Source organism: Mus musculus, chromosome 6, assembly GCF_000001635.26.
Source record: "Mus musculus strain C57BL/6J chromosome 6, GRCm38.p6 C57BL/6J".
NCBI lineage: Eukaryota > Metazoa > Chordata > Mammalia > Rodentia > Muridae > Mus > Mus musculus.
This window is the reverse complement of record NC_000072.6, coordinates 98,249,021-98,258,205: the sequence shown is the minus strand read 5'-3', so window position 1 is coordinate 98,258,205 and position 9,185 is coordinate 98,249,021. Positions and strand designations below refer to the sequence as shown.

The 9,185-nt window shown below is 40.7% G+C and overlaps 1 protein-coding gene across 1 annotated transcript in view; it reads left to right on the top strand.

The window, feature by feature from the left end:
* The window catches only part of Gm765 (predicted gene 765), a 104,741-nt gene that overhangs the window by 84,549 nt on the left and 11,007 nt on the right, over nucleotides 1-9,185 (top strand). The gene's annotated exons all lie outside the window — the stretch shown is intronic.

The window sequence follows — 9,185 nt, the reverse complement described above, 5'->3', positions numbered from 1 at the left end:
ATCCCATGTAACATGAGAGTTTTCTAAATTACCCAGAATCTAGTTGTAGAAGGAAAATTCCACAGAAAAGCAGTGGACATTAAAAAAGAAATCCTTCCTACCCCTTGTAGCAGTGAAAGGCTGTTTATTCAGCTGCTGGAAATTGCAACTAGAATCCAAGTTCCCTTCAAATTGAAAAAAATAAATTATTGTAATGGTAAATTTTAAAATTGGCTACAGAACAAGAGTCAAAAATCTTCCCTGTTTTCTTGACATAAGTCAAAACGGACCAATTTTTTTTTCTGGGAAGCAAGTTATATCAATCCTTTCCTATGGACTCAAACTATAGAAAGTAACAAGTATGAGAAAAGACTGACACGCGTTAACATTTATTTCAAGAGTATTTGTAACCGCAAAAGTAGAAGCGACCCACATTTTATTAGATGGAGAATTGACAGCCCCTGGGACGCCACACCCATCATGAGATTTGTTCCTTGTTTCCCACTCTTTTGAGTATTCCTTGTATCCTAGGTGCTCCCTTGGAAAGATGGCATCTTAAGTGTGGAAAGACATACATCCCATAAGTGAGTAAACAAATAAGCAGATGCAGAAAAGTAAACAGGAACAGAATTAAAATCACTGGTGTTGAGGTCTACTGGATTACTTCCGACAAGAGGTTCTTGGCCCAGGCACCATGGACTCTTGAAGCTGCCATGCTTGTAGGTTTGGGGTGGCAAAGAAAGGGAGCCCCTATGCCCACTGCACTGTTTGACAGCCTCCCTGCTTTCTGCCTTTGTACTGTGAATAAGAACCATCTAGATCATGCCAATCAAAGCAGTCATTCCCAGAAGATCCTCAGGGAATGGTGACAAGGACTGACACAGACTGGGTGAGATGGAAGGCCTCTTCGAGAAGAGGTGACTGTTGAGCAAAGAGTGCAGGAATGTTTTAGTAATTAAATATATTCAATAATGCCACAATACATGTCTGTTAAATGCCTGCTAAGACAGACAGGGCAATTCATTGGTTAGGAGCCTCGACTTCAAGCCTGGCTTCCTTGGTTAAAACCTCAGCTATGATTAGTGGTAAATGAAATAAGTTCTTTGTAGCAATGTGCCAGTATAATCATGGGGAAACTAGGAGTGCCGTTTGCTGTATCTACCACCATGGGGCTGCTGGGAGCTTGAGATAAGATACTACAGCCAAGATTCTTAGAAGAACGAGTTTGTATTTATATTCATATGTTATTTTAAATCAAAAAGTATACTAATTGGCTCTTCAAATATCCACTAATATGTTGGTAGTATAATTATAATCTAACTAACATGTGATAATCTTTACCAGGTAGAATATAGCAAGAATTCTAATACAAACTATCTTCTAAAGAACTATATAAACTCTGACAAGGATAAGTTTGGTTGGATATTGAGAATGAAGACAAAGACCATCAATTACAACTGAGGCTGCACTTTTACCAATGGCCTTCCATGGCCTCACAGTGCCAAGCCTCAGCTGCTCTCCATGACCCCTTCATACCTTCAAAATCAGTACCACCTGGGTATTTTTTGCACATTACCAAGTCCTGCTGCTACACAACCTTGGCTGTCTTTGGAACAGAGTTTCTTTGTGCTCTCAGAAAACACTTCCTAGAAGATTTCACCACAGTGATGTTTGTCTCTTCTTAATCACTGCTACTTCTTAGCTCCAGATAACCAGCAAAGTGCAGCCTCAGTTGCAATTGATGGTCCAGGACTAAAGGGGTCATGCAAAGGAGTGGAGGCTTGGCACCATGAAGAGAGACTATGAGAGGCTATTGGTGAAGTCTAGTTGCAGAAGACTGCAGTGTATTAGAGATGCCAGGACCATGGGATTATCACCAGGAACAGCAGCAACAGTGAAGTGGAGTCAACCAGAGCCTAGAGTGCTACTGAGGGCAGAGCTGGAGATGTGGCCCAAGACCTTTGGAGAATGAAGGCAAAGGCAAAAGGATTGAATCCAGAATATCTCCCCAAGGGGTGAGTCCACTGTCACCTGAAAGTTGAGAGGCCCACTTTCCAATCTTCACTCAGCTTATCAATCAGTTGAAAAGCAGGCAGCACTTGCTTTCTTCCAGACACTGTGCTCGAGCATGCATCCCTTGGGAATCACAGCAGAAAAGGAAGAAAAAAGCCATCCATGACAGTCAGAGCAGAAGAAACTTAAAGAGCTATGATGAGGATTTCAACTCAGCTTCTTGAAGTTTCCACCGGGACCAGACAGCAGGTATAGGCAGCTCCCCAAACTAGGTGAGGAGCCAACCATTATTGACCCAGATCTGCCTTGAACATACGTCTAAGGTATGTCTCCTCATGATGTACCAGCAAGATCAACTACCTTGAAGAAAGGCAGTCAGCAGGGAAAGAGTCATTCTGCAAACAGTCCAACATCTGATTGGCACATCTGATGCTTATAGTCTGGAAAACAAGCCTGGATGACGCTAAGAACTGGAGGCCCAGAAAGGCACTGAGTGCAGCTCTGCTTCTAGCTGTGCATCTAGAGGATCCACCGGAACCTTCGTCATCTGCCTCGTCAGCCCCAAGCAGTGACAGTACTCTACCAGATCGTTGTGAGATGGATATGTAACAGTGTGCCTAAGAAACCTTAAGCCACGTTCAAGGATTTGGGATAAATAAACTGACAGATACAGCTTTAACATGGTAGAGAATGTTTTCAGGAGAGCCTGATAGTTTACCATTTATATTAAACATGAAGAGCAAAACACCCAGCTGTATATGATCTGCCAGTTATGCCTGAGTTTATAGCCTGATTGGCTTGATTCATGTTTTTTTCAGAGCCCTAAACTCATTAGCCACCCAGTACATGAAACTATAAAAGCTGCTTGCTATTTTTTTTTCCTTGGGTAACATCATCTTTATTTCCTGAGACACTACTTTAAAACATTAAACTGGAGGTAAGTGCATAAAAATGAAATGGGGACTCATAATTGCAAACTGTTTTCATGTCGGAAGAAGATTCAAACGCCTCTTAGGTCTGCGTTGCTCCTTGTTACTGGCTCACAACCTAGCTATAAAAGTATATCATGAGCCAAGGTCTGCCTACTGGGCAACATGGGACAGCGAGCAGAAAACAGAGAGGATTACTCACGGCAGTTAGGCACAAAAGGAAGAGCAAACCAACAACAGCAAAATCAAAAGGACAAAGTCCCAAAGCTGGAAATTTGTAGTTGTAGGGGGAGCCTTGGAAGGGGTCATCACAATTCTCTACACTCCTCCTGCCCCTCTCTCCCTCTCTCCGTCTCTCTCTCTCTCCTCTCTCTCTCTCTCTCTCTCTCTCTCTCTCTCTCTCTCACACACACACACACACACACACACACACACACACACACGCCTCTTAATCCTTTTCACCTTGAACAGTCACTGCTATTATTTCTGGAGAAATAATATACTTCTGGTTTTCTGCTCACATTTTCAAAAAAAGATTCACTAAGGCTGATTGAAAGGGGCTTTAAAATGTCACCTCTTCAGACCCTTGATAAACATTTCATCGTATGTCTCTAAGGCTGGGTTGCTGAAGAAGACAAACCAAACCAATGATACATAACACCACTGCTTTTACTGGAAAGTCTTTAAAGGCTGTGAAAGAATTAGAGAGAGAGAGAGAAAAATAAGCCAAGTACATGTGTGTCTCACTTATTCTGCCCTGAAGTCCGATTGACTGAATCCAGGGCTTTGCCTTATCCTATCTAGCAGCAGTGGCAGTCAAATAACTAATGTCTTATTTCCATTCTCTTTAAATGGCTGAGATGTCTATAGAAGTTTCTTGTCCTCAGTTCCACAATTATAAACAAAAATGGGTTTTCCTTGAAAATCCGCCCTCTCTGACTATCCATCAGCTTTTGCTGATGGGTCAGGATGAAATGTGACATCTTAGTTTTGCTTTGTTCTCTACTGAATTTGTTTCCCAGTGTTGCTGAATATGAAAATAAGAATGTCCTGTGTGTCGGCACACACCTGTAATCCCAGCTGCTTGAGAGGCTGGGCCGGACCGATTCCAAATGGGAAGCCAGCCTAGGTTTCGGGTAGCACCCAAAGAAAATGTAAATGTAAAAAATACAAGTTCAGGCCCTAATAGTTTGTACCGGGTTTGATCGTGTTCTGTGACTTCTGATATTTTGCACAGCGTGTGTTTTACTGACCAAGCTGTGGAAAATATAGACAGCCTAACAGTGAACACGAATCCCAACATTAGCATGGACATCATAAAGTTCTTCATGTGCCAGAGTATAAATATGTAAAATACATAAAATATAACATATATGTTATACACGTCTATCTTGGTTGGAGACAGGGGTGCATATGTCCTCTTTAACACCTTCTCTTTTTGCATTGCCTCCCAAACTCTGGGGTTATAGGCATACACCACCATGCCCAGCTAAATTAATCCCCCCCCCCCCAGGGTCACTTGGATGAGCCACTCTTCCTAACCACAATCATTTGTGAACGGTTTGGTGGTTTGTACCTTGAAATGTCACCTGTCTGCCTTGATCTGATTTTACCCACAGATAATCACACCACTAAATTCTAAGTGGTAGTTTAAGTCCAAGGGAAAATATAATTCAGTTACAGCTTAAAGAATGGTCCTTGCATTTGAAATGCACACTCTCAGTGTATTGATGTAGAAATAAAATTAAAATCAGTCTACCTTACAGGCTTATCTTAAAATTCTCAGATAGGCTTCAGGAGTTGGCCTCACACAAAACTATTACTAAGCCATTGCCTGCTTTCAAAAACAAAAACAAAACAAAACAAAACAAAAAAGACCAAAAAAACAAAAAAACAAAACTTGGTAACAGAATGGGAGTTAACTGAGACTAGGAGACTAGAAAGTCATCTGAGGAACAGCGAGCCATTAGCACTTGTGTGTGTGGGGTGTGGGGGGAGGGACTTGCCTTGCTTTTGTGTTTTTCTTAAAGGAATTATTTTCTATCAGAAAGTGGAGTTTAAAACACTATTTTGATAATAGCATATAAACTTGACATGGTGTTACACACCTGAAATCTCAGCATCTGGGAAGCAAAGACAGAAGGGTGGCCAGTTCATCGCCTGACTGAACTACGTAGTGAGGCACCCCACCACCACCACCACCACCACCCGAAAAGAAAATCAAGGACTTTAAATGCAGCTCAATGGCAGACCATTTGCTTAGAGAGTTCAAGGCCCTGTGTTAGATGCCCACAACCAAAATAAAGAGCCATTTAAAGAGAATGATCCAGATTGGAAGGTGCGGGAGTAGTTATGGGAATGAAAAGGCAGACTTGATCTTGAAAGAGGAATCAATGGAAACTTCTAAATTACCAGTGGAAGGAGGGGGCCAGACAAAGACTAGTCTCAAGTCTAAATAAATGGAACAATGACCATACAAGGAAAAGAAATCCAGCCATGGGTTCTCCAGGGATAGGTAGTGTTACCCACTTCAGGGAGATGAAGGGCTTAGTAAAATAGGCTGTTAAATGGAAAAGATGTGACTGGTAACCAAAATAAAGGATACAAAGATCCGTTATAATCATGAGAGTGTGACTTGTGGTGACCACAGGCCTTTAAAGAAACTATACACTGTCATTTTTCTTTGAATTCTCCAGCGATGAATAACAACTGAAATGAAATTTACACTCAGCAAATGCAACCTGGCTGGGAACAGGCTCACAGCATAGATTTAGCGGCAAACTCCACAGAATCAACACATAAGTTATGAGTGTGGACAAATGCTACCTTAGATAAGGGGCTAGGAAAGAAGTGAAGGAGATAGGGGAAAAGGGAGAGAGGCAGGAAGGGAGGAAAAGAGGGAGGGAGGAAGGGAAAAAGGAGGGAAGGAGCAAGGGCCAGATCTTACATGAGTGGATCTGTAAGTAGAAACCAAAAAATGAATTAAAGGAGAAAGAACGAGTAAGTGAGAGAAATAAATATAAAAAAGAAGAGCTAGGGAAAAAAGATAGGGGAGGATTGTAAGGAAACAGAATGAAAAAAAAAAACTATATCAACAAGACTATGGTAAGGAGCCAGGTAGGAAGAACAGTTACCCATATTTCTTGAGTTATGGACTTAGAGAATATTTGGGCAAAAAATTTATCAAGTCACATTTACTGAGCAAAAATGAAAACCACTGAAATGTTTCCTTAATAATGTAGAGTAAATAAATGAATAGCTGCTGTCACATTGATTCATCTATTGCATGTGGGTGCTCAATAAATGTTAATTGAATTAAATTAATAACATTTGCTCAGCAGTAATAAAAAATTAATTAACTGTCTGTCTTACTGTTGCTTAGTTTATGCCCAGTAGTTCTTACAATTACTTCTAACCCAAACAGGGATTTTTCTATTACAGTGACTTTCAGGATACACTTTAATCTTTTTTTTTTTTTTTCTAAGAACTAGAGAGAAGCTCCTAATTTTTGTCCCAATTTTGGTTTGTATTTTAGGGGTGGAAATTTTATTTTCTTCAAGTTAATGTCAGGAACTATGTATAACATCCCAAATATAGTTTCACGGGTTCCTTATTTAATTCTAAAATACCAGCTCGCGCAAAGGATCGGATGCCACTTTTCCTTGTGTTCCTCCTTTTAGCCCATGCTGCTTTTTAATACTTTGGAGACAATGTCAAATAACACTGTAAAGGGAGAAATCTGGGGGAATTATTGTTAGCATTCCAGCTATAAAAAAGAAGGAAGCTGTCAGTAACATTCACCCCCCACCACCACCAAACCAAAAAAAAAAAAAAAAAAAAAAATGTGACTCACTTCAGATGTCAGAATTCTGGGTTGAACAGACTGGGTTCTGAATTCTGCGCGTGTCAGATGATTTTTTAATGCGCATCAGATAGTTCCCACTGGGGGATTAAAAAAATAAAAATATAAACAGAGATACAGAGTTAAAATAACTTTATGAATGGCAGTTTAAATTCTCCATAAAATCCTCTCTGTGCAAACCTGGTGTGCTCCAAATGGCTGCTTAATGTAGCAAACCACTTACATTCAAAATGCTATACTTAAAAAATGCTGTACTTAAAAAAGTTGTCGCAAAATTAAAAAGAGAATCATATACCACTTGGCTGTAAACTGTGCTCTCTGCATGTTTTTACATTCCAGTAACCTCTATCCAACTTTTTTGTTGTTGTTGTTACAGAATTACTTTGTGCAAAAGCAATTTAAATTACATGCAGTCTGACTGTGCGTGATGATTTGAACTGATTGTTAATGAAGTCTGCTAGGCAAAGAGCTGCTGCAATCTCTATAGGCATCGTGGTTTGCTATCAGCTCTCTCCTGAGCTGACTTTGAATGGACAACACACAGTAGCCGTTCTTCAAGTGTGCAAGAAATCAGCCATAATTTATCATGCAGAGAAAGGAGGTCTGTCGAGCTAAGTTATTTGCAAGACTGGCTTTATGGTATTAATGCATCTCAAGTCTTAGAGTACAGAGATATTGCTGATGTGTAGTCTCAGCCACTAAAAAAACAGCTACTTGAGATAGAGGCAAAGAATACATTAAGGACATGTATAATATTTATAAAAGACAAAGATAAGAACAAAGCTTTTGCAGTCCCTGAACTCAGATCTCAGTTGACTACAGCGGAGTCCTTGGGCAACTTACTAAAGCCCAAGTTCTAAACCTTGAGATTTCTCCTGCACTTGCTCAATCCAATTCTAATTCTAATAACTCACGTAAGATAGTACTAACTTTTACTTTCCCCAGGTCGTAAAAGAAGTCAGCAGCAACCTCTGTCTCCTAAACTCATTCAGACAGGTGTTTTAGCATGATGAGCTTGATCAGCAAGAATGTAAAACTCGATACATACCAGAGGCACACGTATACATGTGTTTTCATACAAAGCAATCGTTTTCAACCTGAGCAATTTTGTCCCAGGATAGAAATATGACAATGTAAACAGTAATTTTTTTTTTTATTATCATAGCTTAGGGAGACAAACTACAACTAAGTGTCTCCTAAATAGAAGATGATAAGGTGCCCTTATGTATCCATTGTCTGGCTCACAATCTTGACACGGCTAAGCAATTGAAGACAGTATTTAAATACCCATCTTAGTGGGAAGTGGCTCATGGTTGGATGTCTTTTATATCCAAGTAAATAAGGAAAGTAAACTTATTTTCACCATGACCATCACCAACATCATTGTGTTATTAACATGGCAAGTATTTCTTGAGTTGGAGGAGCCTAGAGTTTGCCAACATGTAATGCCAATTCTATTTCCACATTCAGCATTCAATACTACATTAATTGCTGTCAACAATAGATGTTTTTTCCTGAACCCCTACTTCTGCCAATCTTTTTTAGGGTGGATTAAACCACTACCAAGGGATTTAAAGCCAGCAGCATATGGGAAAGGGAATAAAAATTAAACATTGTCAAAAACCAAGGCTGTTTGGAAAATTGGAAAGAAACAAAAATGGCCCACGAGGACTGCATGTGGCAGACTGTTTGGTCTTCTTCCAGTTCAAGACTTCAGAAAGAGAGGCCATCTCAGGATGGGTTTTGAGAACCCCTGATTGACAAGTCTGTGGATTGATCTTTCTCTGCCTTCCCCTTCCCAAAAGCAGAACTCCTTAGAACTCCCAGACTCGTCTGCAGGTTGGATTGACCTGAGAAGTTTCAGTAAAGTCCTCAAGGGATGGTGATTTGGTGGGGCTGCTAGGGAGAATGATATTTGAACTTTTGAACAGGTCAGCAACTTTAGATTTCTCAGCTGATTGGATGCTAGAGATGTTTCAGAGAATCACATTCCTGTAAAAGAAAAGACCAATTGAAAACGGGCCATAAACATGGACTAAGAAAGAGTGGATTTCCCACACTGAGCTGGGTTTTCTTCTCCCGTCAGGTCAGCCTACCTCAAGTCCCCCAGTGAGCACTGCTGAGTCACCCAAGCCCTGGACTCTCTGGAGAATGGAATTCCTAAGCATGTCTTTTCCATCTCTCAACAGTTCCACCTGAGGATGCCCCTGGGACCAGCCTGGGGTGTGCTTAAGAATGTACTCATGGGCTTCCTCCTTTTCCATCGCAGGACTTTGTTTATAGACGTAGCTGTGTTAAATATCAAGCTGCCCTCCGGCTTTGGCCTCCCTCTGAAACAGCCAGATAGAACACAGCTTTTCTACACCTCCCCCCAGTTGCTAAGGTGTGCTTGTGATGGGCAC